Source organism: Orcinus orca, chromosome 7 (assembly GCF_937001465.1).
Source record: "Orcinus orca chromosome 7, mOrcOrc1.1, whole genome shotgun sequence".
Classification (NCBI taxonomy): domain Eukaryota; kingdom Metazoa; phylum Chordata; class Mammalia; order Artiodactyla; family Delphinidae; genus Orcinus; species Orcinus orca.
Genome location: NC_064565.1, coordinates 24037445 through 24051179, shown reverse-complemented (window position 1 = coordinate 24051179; position 13735 = coordinate 24037445).

Sequence of the window (13735 nt, the reverse complement as noted above, 5' to 3'; positions counted from 1 at the left end):
TGTGTGCTACTGTCCCTAGGGCTCCAGTGAGTGAGTATTTTGAATGTGAAGCTCATCCAGATCTGAGGATGGAATAAATGGCTAGGTGTGATATGGCTAATATAAATAGTATGCCTACATTTATGTTAATTAGTGGATAAGATATGGGAAGAGGAATTCATGTTGTGAGAGCCAGGGTTAAGGCTAGCATTGGGGAAATAATATATAATTTGATGATGTTGATGGACATAGTGGTTCTTTAATAAGTAATTTGAATGCCTCAGCAATGGGCTGTAATAATCCATGGGGGCTGATGATTTTTGGCCCTTTCTGGATTTGTATATAGCCTAGGATTTTCCATTTAGTTAATATGAGGAATGCTATGGTGAATTAAATTGGGTCATTTGTGAAAGAATGTTGATTATAAACATATTCTTAGGAAGAGGACTTGAACCAGTGCAGATAAAGGTTTCAGTTTTACATAATTACCGAGCTCTGCCACGGTAACAAACCTGGTTCTACAGTAGGGTATGTATAAATTAATTGAATGTAGATTACATCATCATTTAGTTTGCAGACATTTTATAAAATATGCAGTATTGCTCTTGTCGTTTCATACTGGAAGAAATCTGCAATAGACAGAAACCAACCAGGATGACTCCAGTCTGAACTCAGATCACGTGAGACTTTAATCGTTGAACAAACAGACAATTAATAGCAGTTATACCATTGAAATGTCCTGATCCAGCATCAACGTCATAAACCATATTGCTGATATGAACTCTAGAATACAATTACACTGTTATCCCTAGTAAAACTTGTTCTGTTGATCAGTGTTTTAGAAGAACAGGTGATAAAGCATTTTGACTAGCTGGTCTAAATTTTAATCACTCAGAGGTGGTTTTATTCTCCAAAAAATAAATGGCGCACGGACTCAAGGCACACCGGCTTCAGTAGTTGTGGTGCACAGGCTCAGTAGTTGTGGTCCCCTGGCTTAGTTGCTCCGTGGCACGTGGGATCTTCCCGGACCGGGGATCGAACCCGTGTCCCCTGCATTGGCAGGCAAATTCTTAACCACTGCATCACCAGGGAAGTCCCAGAATCATAGTCTCCCTTTTAATATACCTTAAGCCCAAAGAATCCATGGAAAATTGTTACAGAAAATAAGACAATAAAATATTGTAAGGACAATAACAGAAGCAAATAGTACACAGTTCATATAGACACATCCCAAGCAGTCACAAAGTATATTAAAAGGGAGGCTGCAATTTTATTATTTTTATTATTTTTTTAGCATCTTTATTGGAGTATAATTGCTTTACAATGATATTTTATTTTCTGCTTTATAACAAAGTGAATCAGTTATACATATGCATATGTTCCCATATTTCTTCTCTCTTGCATCTCCCTCCCTCCCACCCTCCCTATCCCACCCCTCTAGGTGGTCACAAAGCACCGAGCTGCTCTCCCTGTGCTATGCGGCTGAGGGAGGCTGCAATTTTAAAAGGATAAGATAAATTATACCCACAAACTCCCAATATTTCCTGAAACGCTGCAACCTGAAACCCTATTGCAGGAAGCAGAGGATTCCAGCAGACATTCTACAAATGAAGGACTCTAAACCCTGTGGGTGGATATGGAATTCTGGAAGGAAGGTATCCTCACCTAAGGAGAGTAGGTTCCTATACTTGTCTGACATCACATCCCTGCACAATTCCCACTGATCTTGGTCCAGGCATTCCCAGTCCTCTTGAGAGAAATCTATGGGCACATCCTGGAATGTCAGCAGTCCCTGAAATTAAAGGTACACATGCCATGTGGCCATGGGAAGAGTTCATAATGTGACCCAAGAAGAAACAGCAAGTTAAGAGAACTGGTTTTAATTTAGAAGAGTGTCTTGAAGTATCCACTAATATATATATATATATATATTATACATACATACATACACTAATATATATATATTATATATACAAAGTAACTTTCTCTACCTTATTTCTAACTACAAGAAAAGAGTGTGGCATGCGATCCACAAAACCAGTATAGAGACTATACTTATCTGGAAAAGAAATGATAAAATGATGGTTTCAACACAGGCATATGCATTTTTGAGTGTTTTATTTATATCAAACTGGATAAAATATGTGTATTTCTCAGACAGAAAAGACATGTCGAGGTACAACTGAACCTTTCAACTATTCATGGGTACACAAGTACACTGGGGAGATTTTAAAAGTGCAGATTCTGATTCAGTAGTTCTGGGGGGCTTGAATTCCATTTTTTTTAACAAGCTCATTTTTAACTAGTGATGCCACAGTCTATGATTCATTAACCACAATTGGGAATAGCAGAGACAAAATAAGGACAGGTAAAAATTCATAGTTAACTTTGAACTTAAAGTGTTTTATGGATTTTACACCTTTAATAGGATAGTAAGCACAGCAGCAACAATCATTTGTGAATATTTTCTATAGACCGTGCATCTTTTACCTTTTTTGTGTAGGATTCCAGGAAAAAGGCCTGGGCTGCGGTCATAGTGGGAGGGGCTCCAAGGCCGGACCGCCCCTCCAGGACCCCCGACGGGGCCCTGCGCTCCTGGCGGCTCCCTCCCCCGGCGCCCCCCTCCCTCCCGGAAGGCCTCGGGGCAGAGCGGTCCCACCCCCTGCGCCCAGAACGGTGCCCGCGTTTCCGCAGAGCTGGAACTCCCGCAGCTCGGGGTCTCTTCCCTCCGCCGTTACGGAACTGCCCCGGATCCCGAGGGGAGGGCGGCCTCACTGAGGCTGCCGGCTCTGGAGGGGCCCCGGCGGCCGAAGCCGCGACAGTCGTGCGGACGGCGGGCCGGGTAAGTGGGCGCCGACGCTCCGCCTGGTCTGGTGCCCAGGCGGCAGCGCAAGACCAGCTTCTGAGGGGCAGGGGTTCGCTGCCACCCGCCGCAGCTGTGCAGAAAGAGCGGCCCCCAGCGTCTGGTCCCGGGGAACTGCGGTCCCTCCTCTCCCCCCTGCCCTTGGCCTGGCTCGCGGGGCCTGTGGGGCGTGGGGAGGGGGTCGGCCTGAGCGTCCGGAGGGGAAACGAGGCAAGGGAGGAACAGGGTCCGGCTGCAGCGTCAGCGCCCCTCCTCCCGACTGCGGGGAAAGCGGCTGAAAACTCCTCCCGAGGCTCGCAGGCCCCCTATTCAGCTGAGTCCCTCTGCGTTCCTTCCTCCCTGAGCTAAAGTACCGGGGGGAGGGGACAGGGCAGGCGACTGGCGCAGGTAATGGGGAACATTAAAAGGTGATTGTTAACTAAGGAAAATCAGCTCTCCCAACGTGAGGAATGTAGCGCTTTTCTTTGTATACGAAGATGCCAGAGTCCGGGCTCACTGAAATCCTTCCTTTCATATGCACCTCAGCTCTCTGGGGCCTGCATTCTGTATTCGCGTATCCTGAGCTCCTCAGGGCCCGCGACTCACACTGGAGGGCTGCAAGTGCTGATGCCTGTGACATCCTTTGTTTACTGAGCTGGCAAGAAATATTCCATTTCTCACAGTCTTGGGGGGCAGACAGTGAAAAAGAGTCAGAGAATCTCACTCGGCATGTACTTTGGTTTACATATAGATAATATTTATACGTAACTGTGCTAATAGAGGTTCTCAAGTCCAATCAACTTGTACTACTGCCCTCTAGGTATTCATTTCATCAATACCATAAGGTAAATGCCTATAGAATTGACTTAATCCATTTAAATAGGATAATGATTTTTAAAGGAAACATAATAGAAATATAACAACAGAACCTTTACCACTAAAGGCTGGGTCTCAAACAACCTACATAAATGTTCCTTGTTAAAATATTGAAAGATGTATTCAATAGAAATATCAACAAAAATGACAAATAATAAGGTTAGCAGAATGTTGAAATGTTCTATATTTATCATTAAAGTGGCAGAAAATCATTTATTAGTAGGCACTGGGGGCAGAAGATGCCTGATTTTATATCTTTGTCATATTTGTACAGTTGTTTCAACAAGTAACTTAAAGACAAAATGGAAAAACAAGGAAGTTTGTGCCTGAGATCATGTTGATGTGAAACCAGGGATGGCCACCTTGTGCCAGGTGAGTTAAGTTTACCTGGCAGGTAGAACGCAGAGCTCCTGAGAAGCAAGGGTTGGAATTTTTCTGCTGGATGCCCCTTAGGTTCTGTGACTTGACTGATTGTGAGTCATGTTTTGGGAAAGACCTGATCACAGGAAAAGGGTGGGAATAGAGTGATTTGGGGAGCAGCTAACATCATTTATCACGGCTCACGGCCTGAATGAATTTTAAAGAAACAGGAAAACAAATGCTTCTTATGGAATCAGAGAATGTGAGGGCTGGACAATTCCAGAAAATGAGGAACACCTGTCCCATTTTCCAGATGGGAAAACAGAGGCCCAGCAAGGTGAAATCCCTCACCCAAGTTGCACCCGTCTCTCCTCCCCACTACATGGTCCATGAAAGCAGGACTCTTCCTGTCGTGATCACTGCTGAACCCCAAAAAGGTCCAGGCATCTAGCATCTGCTCCAAAAATTTTGGTTGACTGTAGGAACAATGCTATTTCTTTCTTTCTCACTCTTATTCAGGATTGTGCCAAGACCTCCCCAGTTTTCAATGTAATTCGATAAATGTAAATATTAATTGAGTTTTGTTGTGATGAGGACTTAGGCTTTGAAGGTAACAGACTTGGTTCAGATCCTGGTTCTGCCACTCAATAGCTGTTTGGCTTTGGGAAAATTACTAAACCTCTCTGAGCTTATTTCCTCCTTTGTAAAGTGGGGATAAATGTATCTGAACTAGCAGAGCACCTGCATGAGAGATGGGGACTAAATATTGGTCTTTCTCACTCTACCACGCCATCTCTCTGTTCTTCCCAGAGAAGTTGTACAGAAGGATATAGTACTTTTTAAAAATAATTAATTAATTAATTTTTGGCTGCGTTGGGTCTTCGTTGCTATGCGCGGGCTTTCTCTAGTTGTGGCGAGCGGGGGCTACTGTTTGTTGCGGTGCGCGGGCTTCTCATTGCGGTGGCTTCTCTTGCTGTGCTTGTTGTGGAGCACTGGCTCTAGGCGTGCGGGTTTCAGTAGTTGTGGCCTGCAGGCTCAGTAGTTGTGGCGCATGGGCATAGCTGCTCCGCGGCATGTGGGAACTTCCCTGACCTGGGCTCGAACCCATGTCCCCTGCGTTGGCAGGCAGATTCTTAATCACTGCGCCACCAGGGAAGTCCAATATAGTACTTTATAAAGAGGGGTTTTAATTTATTTCAGATAGTGTACATGTTTCTTGTAGAAAAGATTATTCCACTATAGAAACATTAACACGCGATACCACTACAAATGCAGTATTCTATGGGCTATATCTTATCAGTAAAGTTTATAAGTAATTGGGCAAATGCCAAAGCACTAGGTACTGGGGAGTAAGAAGACTCAAATCAGGGGTGCCCCCGCACCCCAATTTCAAGAGCAGGGTGTGTTTTTCAAATCCATGTTTCATATGGTCTTTGTTTCTCATCCATCCTCTGTGTCTGCCTTTCTCAAGAAGGCTCAGATCCTCCGCTTTCACATCCTCCCGGCTGGCTGTGCCCCAGCTCCCACCCTGGAACCTCGACATGCCTGGGTGTGCCTGCTCTCCGTGTGCTCACCAGCTTTGCCAGGGAGCTGCTGTATCGTGCACTGTTTGCTGTACCCTTAAGTACCTAGACCCTTCTGGTACATGAAGTACACCCTCATCACCATGAGTGCACGCCCATCCCCTTACCTTATATCCTGCCTCTAAGTCAGGCCTGGGGGTGACTACAGTGTGCGTTCAGCTATGTGAGCTGCTGGGATCAAAGTGAAGTTCCCAACTTTCGAAGTTGCAGGCTTGAGGGGCACACAGTGATTTAAAGTCGGGTCACCTGACTTAAATGGGGGGCTGATTGATTTAAAGCCAGGGCAGCTGACTTAAAGCCTGTGTCCCTCAGCTGCAGGACGAGACCAACTTTGGGGGTGCACGGGTTCGCTCCAAGCCAGCACTGCTGTTCAGGAAGAGCTTCCAGTAGCGGCTTAGTGCAGGAGGACTTGGTGAGTTGTCTTGCCCCTGCCCTCAGAGGGGGGCCACCTGCTCTTCTGGAGGAGAATCAGGGAGGGGGAAGTGCAGAGTCCCGGCTGTAGTTGCAGCACCCCTTGTCTGATGGCAGGCAAGGAGGGGTGGGGCTGTGTGGTGTCCTGGGGCTGGACTCACCAGGTCGACTCAACCTCTCAGCCTCCTAACCTCCCCACACACACCCCACAAGAGTTTCCAATAATATGTAATTGCGCCTTAGGTTCTCGGTCTTCAAACTCATACCCAGGCTCCCAGGTCCCTTGATTCAGCCAATTCCTCTGTGCTCTTTCTTCTATTAGATACAGTCCCAGAGGGAGGGGCTGGGGGATGGGACTGGAGGGAACCCGGCAGCACTGGCCTCAGCTGACTAAAGAGATCCGGAGCCTACGCTCTCACATATGTCCGAGGACGCTTAAGGCGGAATCGAGGGGGCCAGTTAGAGGCAGTCCTTGTTGCCTCAAGTGAGTATGGATCACCGTCCGGTAGGGAGCACGCTGACCCCTGGGAAGTACTGTTAGGAGGATGTGTTCCTCCCTCGGCTTCAAGGACGTGGGTGGACTTCAGGACTCCAGTTCACCTCCAGGCCTCCAGGTCGGACTGCACCCCAGCGGCCTTGCAGAGCTGCCTTCCTGTCCCAGAGCTTTCCAGGCTCCAGGAAGAATGCAGACTGCAGAGATGGTGCCTGAGGGCTCCCGCTTAAGAAGTGCTGTCCCTGGAGACCCAACAGTGGAGGGAGGAAGGGTGAAGGGAGTAGGGGTGTAGGGTAGGGAGGGGTGGCTGCCCTGGGAGTTGTTGAGAGAGAAATATCGCCTCCCACACCCCATGCCCCCTGCAACTGACCCATTTATACCATAGGATCTCAGGGCCTTTTAGTCAGCGATGCCTCTGCTTCTTTACTCCTGTGTTCAAAACTATGCAAAACAAACTTTTCATCCTCTTGCTGCCTTGCCAGGACTTTTAAAGCACTGTTGTTTTGAAGCACTTGTTCCCTAAACTGCAGTTTGGAGCTGTCCCAGTTATTTAAAAGTGTTCTCCTTAAACTGAGACTAAATCCTACTCTTTTGGAAAAACAACCTTCACTTCAGAGATCGCCTTTTCTGCCCGTTCCTTCCTTCCACTTCCCTCTTTTTTTTTTTTTTTTTTTTTTTTTTTTGCGGTACGCGGGCCTCTCACCGCTGTGGCCTCTCCCGTCGCGGAGCACAGGCTCCGGACGCGCAGGCTCAGCGGCCATGGCTCACAGGCGCAGCCGCTCCGCGGCATGTGGGATCTTCCCGGACCGGGGCACGAACCCGCGTCCCCTGCATTGGCAGGCGGACTCTCAACCACTGCGCCACCAGGGAAGCCCTCCACTTCCCTCTTAAGAACCCCTGTGCTCAAAGAGCTTGGTGATTTATTTTCTGCTTGATGTCAAAAAGAAACCTTCCTCATGCACCGCAAAAAGCTTTCCTTGAACATAGGTGTTTCAAAACCATGACAGTGTTTTGCAGTTAGTATACACTGGGTAGACTGCCTAGCAATCCCTCCAAGAGCCAGAGGTGAGCGACACCTTTACTTATTTGATTGGATGCCCTTCAAGTTTAGGAGGGTCCCATTCTTATGCCCCAGCAGATAATACAGAACCCTGGATGGCTGTGGCTGTGATTAGATAACTTCTGATGATTTTATTTACCTTACTGAGCTGCTGCTTCTAGGTTAAATTCATTTTATTACCTGTCCTTTTTTTTGTTGCTGTTTGCAGTACACGGGCCTCTCACTGTTGTGGTCTCTCCCGTTGCGGAGCACAGACTCCGGACACGCAGGCTCAGCGGCCATGGCTCACGGGCCTAGCCACTCCATGGCATGTGGCATCATCCCAGACCGGGGCACGAACCCGTGGCCCCCGCATTGGCAGGCGGACTCTCAACCACTGCGCCACGAGGGAAGCCCTACCTGTCCATTTTTAAAGAAAGACTGACTAAGTCACTGTAATAGGTCAGGAGTCTGAGCTCAGGGTTGGTCAAAGGTACTCACAGGGAAGAAGGTGGATAAAAAGAGGTGGGTAAAATAGGAGGGTTGGCAAGTACAGCCGGGACAATCGTGTTCATCGTGCATATTAATAAAGGCCAGAATCTCCTCATTTATCTCTGGTCGGAAGTTCTGCTGGTTTCACAGGATCAAACTCAAATCATATTCAAACTAGGGGGCTTCCCTGGTGGTGCAGTGGTTGGGAATCCGCCTGCCGATGGAGGGGATGCGGGTTCATGCCCCGTTCCGGGAAGATCCCACGTGGCGCAGAGCGGCTGGGCCCGTGAGCCATGGCTGCTGAGCCTGCGCATCTGGAGCCTGTGCTCCGCAACGGGAGAAGCCACAACAGTGAGAGGCTCGCATACTGCAAAAAAAACCCAAACAAACAAACAAAAAAACCCCACCAAACTAGGGGATTTCCCCTGAGCATAAAAGGAAGTATCCACCCCTTGCAGGAGTCGCTGGTGAGGAATAAAGAAGCAGATGTAGAGAACGGACTTGAGGACACAGAAAGGGGGAAGGGTAAGCTGGGATGAAGTGAGAGAGTGGCATAGACATGTATACACTACCAAAGGTGAAATAGATAGCTAGTGGGAAGCAGCTGCATATAGCACAGGGAGATCAGCTCAGTTCTTTGTGACCACCTAGAGGTGGGATAGGGAGGATGGGAGGGAGGCGCAAGAGGGCAGGGATATGGGGATGTATGTATACGAATAGCTGATTCACTTCGTTATACAGCAGAAGCTAACACAACATGGTAAAGCAATTATACTCCAATAAAGATGTTAACAACAACAAAAACCCCCAAAAAACTAAGTCAGTCAAGCCAATGGAGACATTGTATGTGTTTACAGTTCAAGAAATCCAGAAGAGAATTCTTTACTCTGTATGCAATGAATGGTCCATTTGAAAAGAACTTTAAAATGTTGTTTTTCCATTTATTGTTCAGAACATCATTTTTATACCTCTGCATTTTTTACTATTCAAAGCCAAGTCACGTGAGTTACAGGGAAGCAGCTGATTGATTTAAAGTTGGGTCATGTGCTTTAAAAACCAGTGGCAGTTGATTGATTTAAATCCAGTCACATGCCATGAGGAGGGGGTGCTAAAACTGCTTTTTCATCTCTGGCTCAGAATATCATATTTACCTTGGTTTTTCTTATGATTTAGAAAACTTGAGCTGTCTCTCCTTGGAATCATCAGGACAAAAATACAGTATTTCAGGTTCATTTTTGAAACCAGCTTCTCACGGTTAAGGTGTATTGACTAAAAGATCTTCCTTCGAGAGATTCCAAACCTCTGTAGGACACTTCATTGTAATTGGAGAAAAAAGAAGAATGAAATCAGGCCAGCAAGCTGCAGAGGGCAAGGCAGCCCCCAGGACTAGGGAAGGAGGAGGAGGAAGGGCTGAGGGTTGCCATTAGAGCAGACAGCCTCCAGAGGGCGCTGAAGCACCGGCAGAGCCCACCTGCACTCCCACTTTGGCACTCCAGGATCACAGTTGGGTTTGGAGATGGGGTTGTTGTAACCCCAAGGAGGTGAGCAGAGAGGAGGAGTTGATTACCGGTCTCCTCTGACTCTCTGGGCCAAATGGCCTGGCTTCACAGGGGGGACAGAATTTTGCTTTCAGCAACTGATGGGGCACTTCCAGGCTGGTGGGGTTGCCCAGCGGCCCGACAGCCTGACAGGCTGTCTGCGGTGGGACCGCCCTTTGTTTCTCCAGAATCTGTACATCAGGAGGTGCATGGCTGCGGGAGCCCATTCACCGCCCTCCCCCCAAGGGGGATGGCACCTTCCCTGGCTGTACCCTATGATCACCAGGTACTTGAAATGAATGCAAGTTTTTTGACTTCAAGGAAGAGCTCACATAACCCCTTCTGCCTCATAATGTGTGGGATTTACTATAATGGAAGGACATTATAAAGAACAGGTAGAAAACTCACCTGTTGGTCTCCATGTAGGAGTTTATTTTGCATGAATCCCTCCTACATGAGTAGATAGCAGAGGTTTATTTTTGTTCCTGTGTGTGTAGTTGTGGCAGAGGATGTAGGTATGGTGATTTGAAGCCCTGAAAGAAATATTCTCAGAATTCTGAAACCTTCTCTTGATTGGAATCGAAAGAGACCTGGAAAAGGAGGAAAAGAAGAGGAGGAAGAACAAACGACTGTTTCTCAGTAAATTCACCTTCTTGGTTGATTGTTCTGTCTTCTTATTTCTTTTAACTTCTATGTATGTCTAATGGAATAATGTAGAAAGGCTGATTTTTATGCTTTAAAAGATTTTATATCACAAAGAAACTAGAAGTGGCTAACAGAACTTATTCAAATCAATGTTACATAGAGACTTTGATATTAAATTTGTATACTAAAATGGGTTAATCCAAATCTTCTCTTTCTTTTTGAGTGAATATTTGTAGCTAATAATTTATGCTAGATATACAAAATTGTGAGAATGGATACCATTTTTCATCACTTAAATGATTTCTGGTAAATGAATAGATCGTACACTTTAAATGCCAATGTTGTATCTTACATGTTTTTTAATTCCTTGATTTCCAAAACTTGTGTTTATTTAATTGATTTCTATCTAATAATCTCCTCTTTATTCTTTCTTACTTTATATTTTATTGATCTATAGTTAATTTACATTATTATATTAGTTTCAGAGGTACAACATAGTGATTCATAAATGTTGAAGTTGTTCTCCTTTTATACTTGTTATTAATGAGTGGCTCTATTCCCCATGCTATACAGTACATCGCTGTAGATTATTGATTTTATACATAGTGGATTCTTCCTCAGAATTTCCTACCACTGTTTTGCTCCTCCACCCTGTCTCTCCCTGTTGGTAACCACTAGTCTGTTCTTTAATCTGTGAGTCTGTTTTGTTGTTGTTTTTGTATTCAATTTTTTAGACGCCACGTGTGATAACCTACCAGGCTTGTTTTCTCTGCGGCTTATTTTACTAAGCATAATACCCTCCAAGTCCATCCATGTTCTTGCAAATGCAAAATTTCATTTTTTGCTGAAGTCATCATAGAAAATCCTTTTTATCCCGTAACTTATTGATGACCACTTAGTTTCATTCTATATCTTGGCTATGGCAAATAACAGTTATGAACATTGGTGTGCAGTTATTATTTTGAAATAGTGTTTTTGTTTTCTTCCGATATACCCGAGTGAAATTGCTGGATATTACGGTAGTTCTATTTTTAGTTTTTTGTGGAACCCCCATTCTGCTTTCCACAGTAGCTGCACTACTTCACATTCACATCAAGAGTGTACAAGAGTTTCCCTTTCTCCACATCCTCACTAACCTTTGTTATTTGTGACCTTTTTGATGACAGCCATTCTGACAAGACTGAGGTGATATATCTCATTGTTTTGGTTTGCATTTTATTGCTGATTAGCTATGTTTAGCATCTTTGTGAGTTCTGGCTGTATGTTTTCCTTGGAAAAATGTCTATTTAGGTCTTCTCATTTTTTTAAAAAAAGATTTTGGGTGTTGTTCTGATATTGAGTTGTATGTGTTTCTGTAGTTTAGATATGAACCCTTGCTTGGTCATCTTTTTGGTGTTAACCTCTTATCATGTGCAAATATTGTCTCTCCTTCAGCAGGTTGTCTTTTCATTTTGTCTTTGGTTTCCTTTGCTGTGCAAAATCTTTTAAGTGTAATGAAGTCCCATTTGTTTATTTTTGCTTTTGTTTCATTTGCCTTAGTAGACTGAACCCAAAACTGTTGCTATCATTTATGTTGAAGAATGTTCTGTATTTTCCTTTAGGGGTTTTATGGTTTTACATTTAGGTCTTTATTCAGTTTTGCGTTTATTTTATATATGGTGTGCTAAAATACTCTGATTTTATTCTTTTCCATGTAGCTGACCAGTTTTCCCAGTACCACTTATTGAAGAGACAGTTTTCCCTCCATATTGCCTGCTTTGTCATAAATCAATTAAATATAAGTGTGTGGGCTTCTTTCTGGGATCTCTATTCTATTCCAGTGATCTTTGTGTCTGTTTTTGCTCCTGTCCGATTCTCTTTGATAACTGTTGCTTTGCAGTATAATCTGAAGTCAAGGTGCGTGATGCCTCCAGCTGTTTTCTTTCTCAAGATTGTTTGGCTATTTGGGGTCTTTGTGTTTCTATACAAATTTTAAAATTACTTTTTCAAGTTCTGTGAAAATGCTTTGGTATTCTGATAGGGATTGCATTAAATCTGTAGATTGTCTTTGGTAGTATGGTTACTTTAACAGTATTAATTCTTCCAGTCCATGCACCTGCTATATTTTCCCATCTTTTTCTGTTGCCTTCAACATCTTTCACCAATGGCTGATAGATTTCTGAGTACATGTCTTTTACCTGCTTAGGTGTGTTTGTTCCTAAGTATCTTATTCTTTTTGGTGTGATTGCATATGGTATTGTTTTCTTAATTTTTTTCTTTCTGACAGCTTTGAGTTTTGTTTTTTCTTCTTTTTCTAATTCCTTCAGGTGTAATGTTAGGTTGTTTATTTGATATTTTTCTTGTTTCCTAAGAATAAGCTTGTATCACTATAACTTCCCCCTGTGAACTGTGTTGGCTGTGTCCCATGGATTTTGGATCATTGTGTGTTCATTTTCATTTGTCCTGGGTATTTTTAGAATCCCTCTTTAATTTCTTCAGTGTTCCTTTCTTCCCCTTTTATTCCCTTCATCTGTGATGTGAGGACTATCTTTAAAGTTACGTTTGGATTTCTTTCAGTTTGTGTGTGTGTGTGTGTGTGTGTGTGTGTGTGTGTGATTATTTAAGTTGCTGAGCTCTTAATTTCACATGGACACTAACAACCCTGCACTGTTACTCTGCTCCCCCACAGTTACTGAATTTGACCTTATATTTTACATCTACTTGTTTTGTGTGTCCCTTAACTTCTTATTGTGAATATAGATGATTTTATTAATGTTTTCTTTCATCGTTCCTACTAGCTGTGTACATGGTTGATTTATTGCCTTTGTTGAATATTTGCCTTATCCAATGAGGTTTTTTCCTTTAGTAAGTTTCCTTTCCTAATTTTTATGTTTCAGTCGTGGCCTTTTTCACTGAGAAAAGCCCCTTTAAGATTTCCCATAAAGCTGGTTTGGCGTTGCTGAGCTTTTTTAGTTTTGCTTCTCTGTAAAACTTTAGATCTCACCATCAAATCTGAAGGAGAGCCTTTCTGGGTAGAGTATTTTGGGTTATAGACTTTTCCCTTTCATGACTTTAAATATACCATGCCACTCCCTTCTGGCATGCAGAGGTATCCTGAGAAGTCAGCTGATAACTTTATACAAGTTCCCATGTTTGTAACTTGTTGCTTTTCCTTTTCTCCTTTTAATATTGTCTTTTTATCTTTATTTTTTTGCCATTTTAATTACAGTGAGTCTTGGTGTGGTCCTCTTTAGGTTGATCCTGTTTTGGCCTTACTGTGTTTACTGCACATGGATGTCTGTTTTCTTTCCCAGGTTATGGAAGTTTTCAGCTCTTATGTCTTCAGGTATGTTCTACGCTGCTTTCTCTTTCCCTTTTTGCTTCTGGGACCAGTATAATGCAAATATTAGTACACTTGATGTTGTTTCACAAGTCTGTTCAACTTTCCTCATTTCATTTTAATCTATTGTTTTACCGTTCATCTTCAGTGATTGCCAG